General features: G+C 41.5%; 1 protein-coding gene across 3 annotated transcripts in view; it reads right to left on the minus strand.

Moving 5' to 3' along the window:
- Nucleotides 1-16473, minus strand: part of AIG1 (androgen induced 1) — a 230441-nt gene that overhangs the window by 40013 nt on the left and 173955 nt on the right. The window lies entirely within an intron of this gene.

Here is a 16473-nt window from a genome sequence, read left to right on the forward strand (position 1 = left end):
CCCCTTCTTTTTCTTCTGTATCTTAATTTTTAAAATTGTATTTTCTTTATGCCCGTTACAGGAAATTATAGAAATTATAGAAAGATATATAGGGAAAAAAGTTGGAACATAAGAAAGGAATAAAAATTACGACTGTTAATATTTTGCTATACGTTCTTTTCCCTCACTCTTTGTTCATACTATTTATACACAGTTAAGAAGTTAAGATCATACTGTGCATGCAGTTTTGTTTGGGATTATAGCATGAGACTTTTTGATATGCCATTATAGAAATACTTCTAGAATATAAACGCTGACCAGAGCTGCTTAAAACTCCATTTTATAGATGCACCAACATTTATTTATTTATTTATTTACTTATTTATTTATTTTTGGCCGAGCAGCTTGTGGGATCTTAGTTCCCTGACCAGGGGTTGGACCTGGGCCCCAGCAGTGAAAGTGCCGGGTCCTAATCACTGGACTGCCAGGGAATTCCCTGACCAACATTTATTTAACTGATTCTTATTCTTGGACATTAAGTAGTAAAAGATTTTCAATTTTTAATTTATTAAAAATATCATGATGAATATCTTTTGTAGAAGTCTTTGAATGTTAAACTATTTTTTAAATTTATTTTTAATTTTTTAATTGAAGTATTGATGAGTTACAATATTATATTAGTGTCAGGTGTACAACATAGTGATTTAAATTATTTTCTTATAGTCAAAGGCTATGAAGATTTTAAGGCTGTTGATACATAATGCCAAATTATGTGTGAACCAGCAGCAGGTTGGAAAATAAAGCCAAATTAGCTTCCAGAAAGGATGCCAGCAGAGCATAGATTTAGATACTATGTTGGAAGATAGACGCCAAAGAAGTTGCATGGAACATTTCCATTTGTTTCTCGAACCCAGTGGCCACTCCAGATACTCAGTTCAGCAGGGCAGGGTGGGGTAAAACTTACCCCCTCCATATGGTAAGCAGAAAGTCAAGTACTCTTGATATTGAAATTTGGTGGACAGATATAAGGGAAAAAGAGCTTCTTAGGTAAAACTGGCTCAGGATATAGATTTACCTTCCAGCATTGGAAAGCTTCCCAAGAGTAAGAAGATGGTGGAACTGAGAACTGAACCACCAGCAAGTTTGGATTCTATTAAGGATACTCCTTAATGGCCATGAAAGAATCTTTGTTCTGCTCTTGCTGTATAGTTTGCATATTCAAGGAAAAGGCAGGAAATTGAATGTTATGATTTTCAAACTCTAATAAGTATTGTAGCAAAATGGAACCAGGTGACAGGCAGGTCTTGGCAGGAAAAGACACGGTGGGGATATCAAAGCGAACATCTTCGGAGCAACTTGTTGTTTATATTCATAGAAAAAATAGACAGGATACTGTAAGAAATAATAAGACACTGGAAACTCTTTGCTTTAAACTTTCTCCTCTACGTAACTGTTCTGACTGCCAATACATGGTAATTAGACTATGGTATGCCTAGAATGTCAGGTGGGTGATTCCACAGTTGGGCAGCTTTATATTTCCTTATCCTTTGCTTCTCTGTTATTGTTTTAAAACAGTATAATTAGCTCTGAAGGGAACCACACAAAATATACATATGTGTTAAAACAGAGACAGTATGTATTTTAAAGATCTATTTTATTGGTTTTTTTTCACTATAATCTAGTCACCTCAGATAACATTGGCCTGGAATTTCACCAACAATTTGAGATGCCAACAACAGTTTTACAATAGCGCATTCATGTAAAATTCAAATATATAGTTAGCACTAAGGTCAAGATTTATCGAATTGATCGTAGAAGAAAAATACCTGCAAATGAAACGTTTACACTGAAGATAATGCTGACTCTAATAGCCTGTGTGGGTTGTAGAATGATGATGTTATTTTTGACTCATTAATATTAAAAAATATCTAAGCTCTACCTCTTCCTCCATTGCTCCAAACTGAGTAAAAATTCACTCATTTTTCTGTAAAGTTATATAAGTTCAAATAACTAATCTGAATATTCTTATCCAGTTATCCAGTTAACTTTATTTTACCTAGCCTACTTGCTGATCATCAGATGTCATACCTGGAAAGCTTAGGATGTGCTTTGGTGATGCCAGGCAAAAAAAAAAAAAATCTCTTTGAAAGATGAAAATCTCTCCAGATCACTCCATTTCTGGCATCATCACCACTAAAAAGGAGCTACTTGTTCCGTAAGCGAGGACAAAAGATCTTTTGGGGGCTAGCTGTGCCTATGTCAGTCTGGCCAGCAGCAAATGTTATATGAGGGTAACAGCTTATCATCAAGAATTTTCAGGCACTGAAGAATGTGTATCTGCCTTTCTAAAAACTTATAATGCAAATTATGTTTACTGATAAACAGTATATATTAAAAAAGGTAAAAATAGTGCAAAATATTTATAGCAAATATGTTTCCCTGAAGGTAGCTGAAGTTTTATGAACTAAAAAAAAAAAAAAAAAAATCGGTAAAAAAATCTACAAAAGGTCTTGCTGAATCTCTAAGTAACCTTTGGTAGCTAATTGTGACTCAAAATCTGTAGCAGCAAGAGGGATAATTATTTTAGAACTAGGAGTGCAAGAAATTCAGTTCTAATCCACTCCCAGGCAACACTCTGCTTCAATGACTTAAGAACCAGCAAGGAAATATTCAACTCCATGTAAGACCATCAGCTGGACAAGAATGGTAAGCTTATGTTTTGTTCACTGTGGTATTTGTAGCACTTAAAAAAGAGCCTGGCACATAGGAGGGGCTCAATAAATATTGGTGGAGATAATTTAATCTTCAAAACCATATCTTAAGTGGGAGTTACCAACTCCCTCCTGCGGATGAGATAATAAAGACTCATAAAAGGTAATTGTCTTGCCCAAGATCACAGAGCTGTTAGGTCTGGAGAGGGTTCAAGACCAGTTCCGTCTGTCTCCAAATTCCATGCTCTGTTTTTTATATTAGAATTATATCTTTAAAAGATATCAGAGTTAAGTAATCTTTGACTCAAAAAACCTGTGGGAGTGCATGACTGAAGATCACTTATGTCTCTCAACAGACAAGAACTATTTTTTGGTTGAGCCTCAAAATAAACAAAAAGATTTTCACTGTGAAAACCACATTTTACTAAATGAGTTCTTTCCTCTGGCATATAAGCATTCTGAATAATATTATATGGAGGAAGGGACCCACAAATGCAAAGTGCCTACTAAAGTCAAATGTCCTAATGCAGTCCTGTCGCATGCTACTTGATTTTTAAAAAAAAAATTTTCTTAGTCAATTCACATTCTTTCTTAAATAAATATATTTAAAGGAAAACTTATGAGATTTATAAACTCTCATAAATGGAACACATTAAGAAAGATAACCACAAAAACAAATACAATGAAAACTAATTGATCTTAATAAATGTTTGATAGACATGTTTGCCTGTTTGAGTCTGAGGCCTGCTAAATAGGGATGTTAGTCAGTATTAGAGGGGCATTAAAGACATACTAGAATGCAATACTCTTCTAAATGAAATCAGAAGGACTGAAAGATAATTGAGGGGGAACTACCTTTTCACCAGGTGATTCAATACTATTTAATGCCAGGCCCCTGTACCACATAAATTATCTCACATACAATCAGAGACACACCTATGCACTGGAACAGATTATCTATAAATTGTAGCTGTACCTTCTAACTGCTAAATTATTTGATTTATGAACAGGTGTTCTTTTGCCAGAAAAATGGAAAGACAGATGAGTAGGAAGTTTAGGTATTGATGGAGGAACTTAATGGTATTTAACAAGATTAAAGAAATGAATTTACATGACACAAGAAGGATCTGGACTTGCTATGGGGAAAAATATTTTCATTATCTGTGATGGCATTCAGTAGCCTATAAACTAAAGGGAAGTTCTATAATAAACTTTGCTGTGGAATAAATAGAAGGATAAAACTATATGCTGTGTGATAGTACGGATTCAGGCAACTGGAGCGGATGAATTAGGGGAGCACTCAAGATTACTCCCGAGCTCTAGCATCTGTGGCTGCAGTCAGAGTGTGCAACACAAAAAATATTAAACAAGATGTGAGGACTCTTCACCTGCCATTTCTCTGGTCTTTCTCCTTCTCTCCAAAGTTTTTTTTTTTTTTTAAATAGAAGAGTACTGCTACCATACCATATGAACAAAGATTAAAAATTGTTTCAGTGAACAGTGGGATACATGTATCTTTTTGAATAGCCAGGACATGGAAGCAACCTAAATGTCCATCAATGGAGGAATGGATAAAGAAGATGTGGCACATATATACAATGGAATACTACTCAGCCATAAAAAAGAACAAAATAATGCCATTTGCAGCCTCATGGATGGGCCTAGAGATTGTCATACTGAGTGAAATAAGTCAGACAGAGAAAGACAAATATCATACGATATCGCTTATACATGGAATCTAAAAAAATGGCACAAATGAACCTATTTACAAAACAGAAATAGAGTCACAGATGGAGAAAACAAACTTATGGTTACCAAGGGGGATGGGGGGGAGGGATAAATTGGGAGATTGGGATTGACATATACACACTACTATATATTACATAGATAACTAATAAGGACCTACTGTATAGCACAGGGAACTCTATTCAGTATCCTGTAATGATCTATATAGGAATAGAATCTAAAAAAGAGTTGATATATATATACGTATAACTGACTCACTTTGCTGTATAGCAGAAACTAACACAACATTGTAAATCAACTGTATGCCAATAAAAATGAATTTAAAGAAAAGACAAAAAGAATTGTTTCTTCCTTGGAAGCAAAAGCAGCTTTTGAACATAAGGTGTGCCAGACCAGCCCCTGCCTACCTGGATAATGAGAGAGCCGCCAACCCCAGATCCACTTATTTGCATCTGTAGAGCACAGGCAGACCTCTGGGAATGTCCTCAAAGTAACGGATGCATCAAATCGCCAGGTGAGCTTGTTAAAAATGAGATTGTTGGGCCCAGCTCCTGCGGCATTTGCTTTACTGGATTCCAATGGGGTAGCGCTCAGGGTGGCCCCCACGACGGTAGACCCCAGCTCTTGCCTTCATGGTTGTCAGGATATCTAGTTTTTCTTATATCCTATGACAACTTTTGATCGTAAATAAAAAGTTGAAGGATGGCTGTGTGCGTGTGTGTGTGTGTGTGTGTGTGTACATGTTCAGAGCACTTGCATTCTTGTGGGTACTTGGCTGCAGGCAGGGCTAGAGGTGTGACTAGATTTGCTGGGGAGGATGTGGTGAGGGAGAGTCCTTATGATGTCCTAACAATTGACAGGTATATCGTACATAAAAATAATATGGAAAACTGCTTTAGGATACAGAAAGGTAAAATTAATAATTATTATTAATTCCATATTGTAACATGAATATTTTGTTCCTTTGCTCCCCCCACCCCTTAACCACCTCTAGAGTAAAAGGGGATTAAAATAGAAATTTTTGTGCTATAATAAAGCAAGAAGGAATTTCCAAGTTTGAAGACAAAGCCCATCGTATTAGCAAAATGTGTTCTAAAACGATAGGAAGGGTGACATGAGAAAGACTGGCAAAAAAAAAAAAAAAAATAATCACAAAACACTAACTGATCCTAACCTTTGCAAATCTTCCGGGCTCTCCAAATAAGGCGAACGTTTGATGAACGCAGGGAAAAGCAGCGTTGGGTGGGGCATGCGCAGAGCTGGGGTGGGGGCTTCCCCTGGAGCAAGCGTAAATTCAGTCAGTGGATGTGAGGACACGGCAATGTCATCCCAGGAAGCTTAGAAACAAAGCTGATGCAGGCTCTAAAAAACCTACATTTTTAACTCTGAAACCCTGACCAACTGTTTTATCCTGCCACCAGAAATTGTCATTATTAATTTTACTGATGGGTCAGCTCAGGATTCGCCACCTTCCCTCACTCTCTTCACAGTAGGGATATTTTAGTGCTTTGAGGGACAGAAAACTGCCCGTTTTAACCTCAGTAGTTTCCAGTCTCCAGGAGTCAAATGGAACTTTCCCGCGTCACGGGCCTCCCTCTCCTAAAGGCTGAGGTGCTGGTTTTAATGTGGTGATGCCGGTACAATATGACACAGAATCTCCCCAGAAACTGCCAGAGCCTTTAAAATTGTGCCCTTCCTGTGTGGTGTTGGATACCCGTTCCTGCTGGCTGTCAAATCGGTCTGAGATGCGCTTACAAGGGCATCTCAGAATGACATTAGAAAAGTGACCCAGGGTCAGAAACTTAGATTCAGATGGAACCAATATTTATTAAGTGCCATTAAGTGCCAGTATGTTCCAGGCATTTCCAGAATGCTTTATGGACTCATCCAGTTCTAACATTAGCCCCGACAGCTCTTAGGATATGGTTTTAATAATTAGGCCAAATAAACAAAATAGTGCCACGCATTAAACCAAGCCATGCATATCCTTGCAATTAAGAGCAAATGGTGCATTACAGAAACAATTACGCTAAGACAGTGGCACCATTTTACTGGGCTGTTATTTTTGCATTTAAAAAGCATTTTTAATATGACTTGAGGGAAGGTAATATCTCTTCCTGAATCTTCCTAATGAAGGTATCCACAGGGTGCCAAGGGTCTGTGGCATTACTGGGGGGCTCCAGAGTGGTGCCTTCTTTTCAGCCCAGCAGCCTGTGGGCCACCAAAAGGAATTCTTCTTTTTGTGAATGTGATTCCAGAATTAACCCACGTTGTACCTTAAAACGTAACAGCGACTTGAAAGTGACCTGATATTCACTTCTTCCATGAACATTTCACAATTAGTGTTTGGGGTTCTCACAGAAGAGCAACTCGAATTACTGCCCTCAGATGATCAAGTGATTATAATACGATGAGATGCATGCAGACGTGCAGACTCGCAACGGTGCAATGGCCAGAGTGATCTGGTCTGCTAGGGCGGGTTGAAGGAAGGATTCACGCAGCAGGAGACATTTCAACCGGGTTTTTATGTGTGACTAGGGCTTCGCAAGCAGAAGAAAGGGTAAAGGAAGAAGTTCATTCACAAGGCCAAGAAGAAGAAAGAGTGTGTGAGGCACAGTACAGACCACCGAGGGACTGTCACCATTGTGTGACGTGAAAGGGCATGAAGACTTAAGTCTGGACAGGTGAGGTAGGCAGAAGCCAAAATGCGGAAGGCTTGTGTATGGACTTTGTCCTGGAAGAAGCAGAGCTAGCTCTATAGGCTTAAACTCCTCCATAGAGTTGAAGGTATACAGACACAGGAGAAACATATTTGGGTATTAATAGTAGAAAGAGCAAGCTGGAGGCTGGGTGGAGGACGGACTACAGAGAGGAGAGATCTATCTACCGACCTGCTGCTCTCTCCTTCCTCCTTTCCCTCCTTCTCGCTCTTTCCTCAAGAAAGGGACTTGATTCTCTCCATGACTTTCTTCTAGGTCTTCCTCAGCCTCCCCTCTCCCCTACCTCTCCTCAGCCTCCTCACCTACAATTTCCCCGTTTCTACTCTTCTTTTCTCTTTTACTTTAGTAATTACCATAATACTGAAAACAGCATAGGGAAAAGGTTAAAAAAGAAAGCTGGTCTTAATTCTGGCAAAGCATATATATGATAGGTAAACATGTTAATGACTTCATTCACCCCTCTGTGTCTTATGTTGCTTCCCCCGTCATTCATTTATGTGCAGAAATACTGAATACATAGTGATAAGAATGGCTACCATCTCCTGAGCTACTAAAACAAGCTCAGTTCTATACTAAACATTTTGCACCAGCATCATGTTTAATTCTTAGAGCAACTCTAATGAAATTGGTATTTGCACCTTCATTTTATAAATGAAGAAATGCAGGAACAGAGGGATTAACTTGTCAGAGGTCATGTAGAACTAGTAAACGGTGCAGCCAGCCTCAGACCTCAGATCTACCAGACCACAAACCTGTGCTTTTACTGTGACACACTGCTCCCCAAGCTTGCTTGTTTGTTCATTCATTCAATAAATGCTGATCGTATTCCTGCCATGTGCCACTCACGATTTCAGGTATTTAAATATATCCCAGAACAGAGCAGACAAAGATCCTTGCCCCAGTAGACGGCTGTTCTTGGGAATGCATTTCAATGAGGCTAATACAAACGTGGAGTCTCTCAGCTCAGAAAAGACCAAATTCATTAGGGCTGCATGAGGATTGTATGAGATTCTATAGTAAAAGTGGCTTGTACAGTATAAACAAAAAATAATTGAAGTTATTTTGGGATATTTCTCACTGAAGACAAAGTGCTCAATAATATCATCTAACATCTACTGCATGCCAGTCCTCTGCATGGATTAAAGTCATTTGCATCTCACAGGGCTCCTCTGAGGCATATGTTAACATCAGTTCTGTTTTACAAAAACTGAGGCACAGAGAAGTTGAGAAGTTGCTTGAGGTTACCAACTGGAAGGCGGTGGGTTTGGGCTTAGACTTGGGCAGTTTGGCTTCTGAGCTTATCCTTTAACCGTGATGCTCTATTACCTGTGAAGCCCTTGGGAAGACGTGAGGATTGGGAACAGTCAATGCAAGAACGGGTACAGGGAAGGGAAGCTGTTGGTCTCATGGCTGTGCCTGGGAGAAGGAGCCTGGCCCTTCCCTCACCCAGCCACTCACCTCAGGGGGACTCAGGGGCTGAGAGATGAGTGGCCTCTACACCCAAGTTTAAAAGGCAGACTGTCAGACCAGACTTTGTGCTCATGTTTGGGGGTAAATCCCATGGGTACTAAGGGCCTCAGGCAGGCAGAGCGGCAGGAATAAGAATAACCCCAATCCACTGACACAGACAGGCACTCTCTGAGATGCTATTGGTGTTAGTTTCTTATCTTTTCTTTGGTCTACTCTCCTTAAAAGTACTTGGAAAGCATTTAGGGGGTGGGTAGAAGAGGGGTGGAAGGAAGAGCAATGGGAGATGTAGTAGAAGGCAAGGGAAAGGAAATTTAATCAAGTGTTCCTGTCATCAGTAAAATTTACAGCATTCTTAAAGATCATTACACACAGTCAAGTTCAGGGAGCAAGTACAGAAAAACGAAACTCATTATTAGGAGTGCTCTGAAATTAAAAAAGAAACTGAAAAAATAAGAAACTAGGATTGTAATGTTATTCATATGCTTCTCAAAAATTATTCTGAGCTCCACAGAAGCCACTCATGCACGCACATGTGCATCCTCCACTCTCAGAGTATTATTCTGACCCCTTGATTCCCTTCTCTAGAAGATTCTCACTATCTTCAGAACAAAATCCAAGCTTCTTAGCATTGCCTTCAGAGACTCTTACTATCTATCGGACACAGCGTGCTTTTCTAGACTAATCTCCTACCGCTCTGTACTGGCAACTTCACCGCTCCACCAAGAGGCTTTCCACGGCCATGCCTTTGCCCATGCTCTTCTCTCTGATTAGAATCCCCTGGATATTTGGGGCCTTCTCTGTAGTACACACTTAAGGCAAGGTCATTTTCTGCTCATCCGGGAATCATCCCTCACAGACCTCTGCCCCTTCACAGCTAGGTGGGGCCGTTGGGACGAGTTCTGGTCAACGGGCTGTTATTAATAGGAGTGATGTGGACACTATTCTAGGCCGATGCAGCTGTGAAGAGATTGAATATTAATATGCCACATAATGCCACAGTGAACACGAAGGAAGGGGGCCCTGAGGCGTGGGAAACGCTTCTTTAGGGAGAAGAAACAAGCTTTGCTGACTGCTGTACGCTCAGCTCTCTTCTCCGTGCAGGCAACTTAACAGGGTCTCAACAAACCTTTGTTCAAGGACCACGATAGTATGACTTTCCCTTAGGTAAACCCTATTTTCCATTAGTTTTATTATTAAAAAAAAAAAAAACCCCTGGCAATTTAAGATGAATAAAAAAATAAGTTCCTGGATGCAGTATATAAATAAATTAAAAAGTACCTTCATCTTGAAGGTACAAAAATTATAATCTTCTATTACAGAAAGGAAGGGAACTACTTTGCCCCAAACCATAGTCATCTGGGACTAAGTCCCCCAACTAAAGCTACATGTTCACAAAATATAGAGAGGCATTAATTCTTCTGAAGTGAGAGAATAGTAACACATTTCCATCAACTTTGGTAATTTCCCCGCACTCTTCCACCACAGTGCACAAGCAGATTTCAATGGTCCTAAAGAACCTTCTTCACTGAGTCTTCAAATACAACGATTTCAAATGGTTTTAATTTAGCCTTGTTTATGATAAAATAAATGTTATTCTGATTGATTGGCAAACGTTTATTGATTGCAGCAATAAGAGCAATTATGTTTGACATGAAGACGTTATAAAATCTATAACCCAAACCTTTAAAGCCCAATTTGAAATGTCAAATTTGACTTATGAGAATGAGTTATAATCCTGCTTCACGCAAAAAGCATTAAGTTAATGCTGGAGCAAAGTACTGTGGCCAAGTGTGCGCTGGCATAATTAATCAGGGATATTTCAGAGAAGAATCATCTCCAAGAGGTTATTGATTTATTGTCACGACACATTTTTCTTACGGCTGCGATAGTGCTCTGGAGCTAGGATGCACTGGCACGCATTTTTCAGTGACTAAGCCTTGATCTGTCCTCCTGGATTCCTGCCATCCTCACTGACATCTGCAAACACTCACATTTGACAGCCTCATGCCTGAGACTGGTGGCTTCCAAGTTGATTAGGATTAGTTCAGAGGGGTTTTGGACTAGACTGAGTGTAATCGAAAGCAGAGAGCCGTGAGTCTCCAGAGAGAGACATGCACCCTGCCAATGGCATCATGTTAATAGAGAATGTGCATGTGCACACACACACATGCAAACACACATATGCATACACCATAAGGCATATGCAAACATGTCCATGCAAACACACCCATACATACACACATGCAAACACATCCATGCATACACGTGCATGCATAGACCCACATACACAATGCAAACACATACATATCCATGCAAACATATCCATGCATATACCCCCCACACACATCCATGCAAACACACACCCATACATTCACACACGCATAAACCCACACATACCCGTGCAAACACACACATACACACACCCATATGTATATATACACAAATGCACACACACAGACATACCAACATACTTAAGGAATGGGGAAGATTTCAGTTTTAATCTTGAAGTTCACCTCTATTATCTATTAAACTAAATTCAAGCTTTTGCAGAAGCACTATTTAACACGTATAGAAGTAGCTGTAACTTAGCTCTTTTTTACAGTGATTCCATGACATAAGGCAATACTGTCAGAAGGAAACTTTACAGCACAAAGTATTCAAATGTTCTCCCAAAGATTACAGGGGAAAGTCAAGGGAGAAAGAGGCAATTTAGCTCAAAGCTCAAAACTTTTTCTCCATCGCCTCTTAATTTGGCTTTGCAAACAGAAAAGGACACACTTTCTACCTAAAGCCATGTTGGTGGTTACCGACGTGTGGGTGGGCAGACAGTAGGTATTGGGTGGAGGGAGGCTTCTAAGAAATGGATTACCCTGGGCTCAGTACATCAAGTTCAGTGCTCCTTCTAGGTCTTTATTCAAGCAGTATTTCCCTGCACATTCTCGTCTTGCTTAGGCTGCACTGATGATTATGTGGCCAGCACTGAGTCCAGACTCTAGTGACTACATAGGCTCTGCTCGCTGTCGAGAGGTGGAGAGAAGACAGGACCAGGAAGCCGTTCACCAGTAGCTGACTACATAACTTTGAGCCAACTGGGGCCTTTCTGGACCCCAGGCTCCTCATCTGTAAGAGTCTGCAGCAGTTGACAGCAGGTCAGGTTCCCTGTGGAGCAGATTCTGAGATGGGAACCAGCAGACTCAGGTTTATTAGGGAGTGTCTGAGGATCAGAAAAGAAGGAAGGGTGGTACGGCAGAGGGAGAAGTGTGTCTATGATGCAGTCTCAACAAGGGCCTTAGCTGACCCCACCAAGAGCTCTGAAGCTGGGCTGGCCGTTCAGTGTTGCCCCGAATTGGGGTAAGTGGGCCAGGTCTTTATATCAAGCATGGACCAGTGATGGGATGGGGCTGCCCCAGGGAAGGGGGCCTGAGCTTTAGCAAGACAGCTCAGTTCAGGTGAGAGTGGCTCCTGGAGAGGATCTTCAGTGAGGGGCTGAAGAGGCAGCGTCCCCAGCTGCTGGGGAAGTAAGTCCTTCAGTCCCCAAAGGGGACCTGGCTAGCACATCACAGCGTCACGAGTGCACACCCACGGTCATCACATAGCCAGCTCCAGCCTGTGTGTGTGAAACTCATCAAGGGACTATTTACAGTGATGGAGCCTGACAGCTCACAACTGCACTGCAGGAGTATGACTTCGCTGACATCGTATGACTTACTGTTTTAGGAGGCAAGAAACTGGTCAGTATACGGTAAATTCCTCACTACCGCCTAATTTGGGGGCCATAAAGGCAGCTACCGTAATTTTATATATGGTCACGCGTGACTAATAAGCTTCCTTGACACGTAACTGGGTTTCTCACTAACCAAGGCAGAGCTGGCACACCATGCTCTTTAAAACTTGTTATCAATCTTTAGCCATTGAACAATGTATTCCGCTGAGGAAGGCTGAATAAGGCACACGCTAGACCACTTAGTTTCGATCCCTGTGAAACCTGAGGCTCTAGGAACAATGCCAGTCATACGGATGTCGTAAAGGTCTTTAAAAAAAAAAATGTATTTATTTATTTATTTACATTTATTTCTTTTATTTTTGGCTGTGTTGTGTCTTCATTGCAGTGCGCGGGCTTCTCATTGCGGTGGCTTCTCTTGCTGCGGAGCACGGGCTCTAGGCACGCCGGTTTCAGTAGTTGTGGTATGTGGGCTCAGTAGTTGCGGCGCGCAGGCTCTAGAGCACAGGCTCAGTAGTTGTGGCTCACGGGCTTAGTTGCCCCGTGGCATGTGAGATCTTCCCAGACCAGGGCTCGAACCTGTGTTCCCTGTATTGGCAGGCGGATTCTTTTTTTTTTTTTTTTTAATTTTTAAATTTTATTTATTTATTTATTTTTGTCTGTGTTGGGTCTTCGTTTCTGTGCGAGGGCTTTTTCTAGTTGCGGCGAGCGGGGGCCACTCTTCATCGCAGTGCGCGGGCCTTTCACTATTGCGGCCTCTCTTGTTGCGGAGCACAGGCTCCAGACACGCAGGCTCAGTAATTGTGGCTCACGGGCCTAGTTGCTCCGCGGCATGTGGGATCTTCCCAGACCAGGGCTTGAACCCGTGTCCCCTGCATTGGCAGGCGGATTCTCAACCACTGCGCCACCAGGGAAGCCCTGGCAGGTGGATTCTTAACCACTGCACCACCAGGAAGCCCCTGTCATAAAGCTCGTATTCCCTTGTGAGACACTGCATTTGGGAGGGGTTGCTGGAGGAAGAAAAATGCTTCACGCTCCATATCTAGATCACAGGAAAGATCTTCAGCTTTAGGTTTTCCTTAAGGCCTTATGTCTTGTTATTTGCACACACAGGCTAATATTTTAAATGACTTTATTTGCCAAAACGTATATTTCAAGTCCTAATTCTCCCCATTTTAATATAATTAATCAAAGACATATATGTTGGCCAGCTTTGTTTGGATCAGTATGAGATCCACAGGATTAACTACACTGTACACATAGTTCAGCCAAATCGAAGAAACTTGACATTTTCCTTAGCCTCTCCAGACTAATCAAGGGTAGAGATGTATTTTGTAAGCTTATACACAGCTTGTGGACTCTTCCCCACACCTGCTTTCGTTGACCCCTTGGGAGTCAGGTCACCATTCTGCGAATATCTTAGGTGAACATAAAAATCCCCAGTGTCTGTAGTGATGAGTGGAATTTATGACACTTCACCAGGAACCTTCCTCATTAGTGGACAGTGGACTTTTAAGGGCTGTTCGTCACTTTTTGTCTGCAGGTCAACCCCTTGCTCCAGCCAACATGTCTCCCTGACCCAATGCTCCTCTCACTTTGATACTCATGAATCTAAGCTTTATGGGAGCCACTAAAGAAGGAAGCAGGATGAGGTCAGAGCTCACTTGGAACCTTGAGAATCTTTTCAGTTTCAAGAATTGAAGAGGATGAAGGGAGAATGGATGAGAGAAAGACTGTTCAAAAGGGATAAAATGAGAACCGTTATGGGTTGTGTGAACTAGACACGACAGCCAGTTCCCGGAACACTGGGGCTAGGGATAAAGTGAGCTGAGGAACATGAAAAGCTGTGTGCTTACGGCAGTAAGAGGGGTTGTGAAAGTGGAACGGACTCAAAGTATAAATTGATTCAGTAAATGTTTTGGTGAATTTGTGAGTATGATCAATGAATAAAGGATTACTAGGACAGGCTAGGGTGCGTTAAGAATATCAAGTGTCTTTAGAAAAACAAATAGCGTATATTAACGCATATATGTGGAACCTAGAAAAATGGTACAGATGAACCGGTTTGCAGGGCAGAAACAGAGACACAGATGTAGAGAACAAAAGTATGGACATCAGGGGGGAAAGTGGCAGGGGGTGTTGGTGGTGGTGTGATGAACTGGGAGATTGGGATTGACGTGTATACACTAATATGTATAAAATGGATAACTAATGAGAACCTGCTGTATAAAAAAAAAAATTCAAAAATAATTGTTCAAAAAAAAAAAAAAAGAATATCAAGTGTTTTTAGAGTTAAGGAAAGACAGATAAGTCCATCTCCAACATGACCTCGAGGACCCTTTCCTCTGGCCTTAACTGACCTGGGGTCTGACCCTCCGAGATGATTGCCCCAGTCCAGGGGAAACAAGATGACATCCAGTGTTTGAGCAAAAATGTTGGAATCTGTTAGATTCTTGAGCAGGAAATGTTTTACCAACGTAGAGGAGGAACAGGGAAGGGAAGGGGAAAGAAGCAGGACACTGGCAAGGGCCAGGGCTGCTTTTCTGAGTCATGTGCATATTCTTTGGTTCTGCTTGAGTTGGCCCTTGATCACATTATTGTCTTTGATCAAGTTTTGACGGATCATCTCAGGTGATTTCCCTTTAATGCCTGTCATGAATGGGCCATGTCTTATCCTTATTTCCCTTTAATTCCTCACCTACAGAGCATTACAGACAAGCAGGATTCTGAATCAGAGTAACGAAGAGAAATGTCACTGAACGATATTTGGGCGCCCCTGGTGTGGTAAGAGATGAAGGGGACGAAACGCACACGGTAAGAAGCTCTGACTTCACAGCCTTGCGGGAACAGCCGGGGAGGAACCTGCACACAGGGTTTCCAGGTAGTAGGTACTGAAGACATTTTTGTGGAATGAGGGAATGGGTGAGGATTCTGCAGAAACCCTGTGGATGCTGAGGGCATGACCTGCTTACTTTCTGTCATTGACAGTTCACAGGGAGGATGAAGGGGTCTTTCTGTAAGGGTCTCTCTCACAAGGCTTTCTCCTCAGAGTGAAGTATACTGTGTCCAGTTCTTGCCAAATTTAAATTGCATCCATGTTAAAGAGGAAAAAAGGCTTTAGCACATTCCTTTGGGGAATGGAAACAATTTATTTTGTTTGTTTCTAATGGAGAGGGCTAGCTCCAGAATCTCACTGTGAGGTCTGAGAATCTGGGTTGAGGACCGCCAGGCAGTCAGAGAGAGAGGGAGAGAGGAAGGGAGAGTCACCCAGACCTTATCAGGTGATGGAAACAGCAGGAGCAGCCAGTATTATAAAGGTGATGCATAAAATAGAGCTCCTGGATCTAGGTCAGGAATACGTATTTAGCTAAATATTAGATAAACTGATGTACTTTCACTATTCTTTGTTCTAGTTTTTCTTAAAAATACTTGTTTTCAGATTGAAACCTTCCTCTGCTGCTCAGCACAAACAACTACAATATCTTTGGGGGTGACGGTGGGTGGGGAGGACGGTTTCTGTTTGCTTTTCCTCCTTGATATTCAGAAAAGGAAATTGTCAGGCTTCCGGCTCACCTTCCTTGGGAGCAGGAAAGTGGGCGGCATAGATGCAAATGACCTGGACGATTACAAGTAAGGAGCTTTTGGAAAGATTCTCAGATTTCCCAACATGAACTGGAATATGAGAAGCATAAGCACGATTTCTCATCTGCTGGTGTCCCCGGAAAGCTTATTTTATAATAGAATTTATTTCTAAAGGGTGGGTTTAGTCTCCTAACAAGAGTGGAGCACTGTCATTGCCAAGCTGCGAGTGTCAGGATACAGCCTCAAGGTTAACATGGGTGGCATAAATAACAAGGACAAAGCATCCTTCTCAGCATTCCCAAGCCTGTAATAAGACTGCTCGCGTGTTCAGTGATATACAGGCTCTTTTTATTTTCGGCAGACAGCAGTACGCTTTGGGTCTTCGAGATAGTGTGTGATTGCTTTACAGAAATCAATCAATAACACACAGGTAAAGTTTCCTGCAAGGCACATAAATCCTAGCATGGGGAGACCAGCTGTTGTAAGGTTCTGAATCGGTGCCAGTTTCCAACTGGGGAGTCGCAAGGAAATGATCCTGAATCTG

The sequence above is a fragment of the Balaenoptera acutorostrata genome, chromosome 14 (genome assembly GCF_949987535.1).
Source record: "Balaenoptera acutorostrata chromosome 14, mBalAcu1.1, whole genome shotgun sequence".
In the NCBI taxonomy this organism is placed as follows: domain Eukaryota; kingdom Metazoa; phylum Chordata; class Mammalia; order Artiodactyla; family Balaenopteridae; genus Balaenoptera; species Balaenoptera acutorostrata.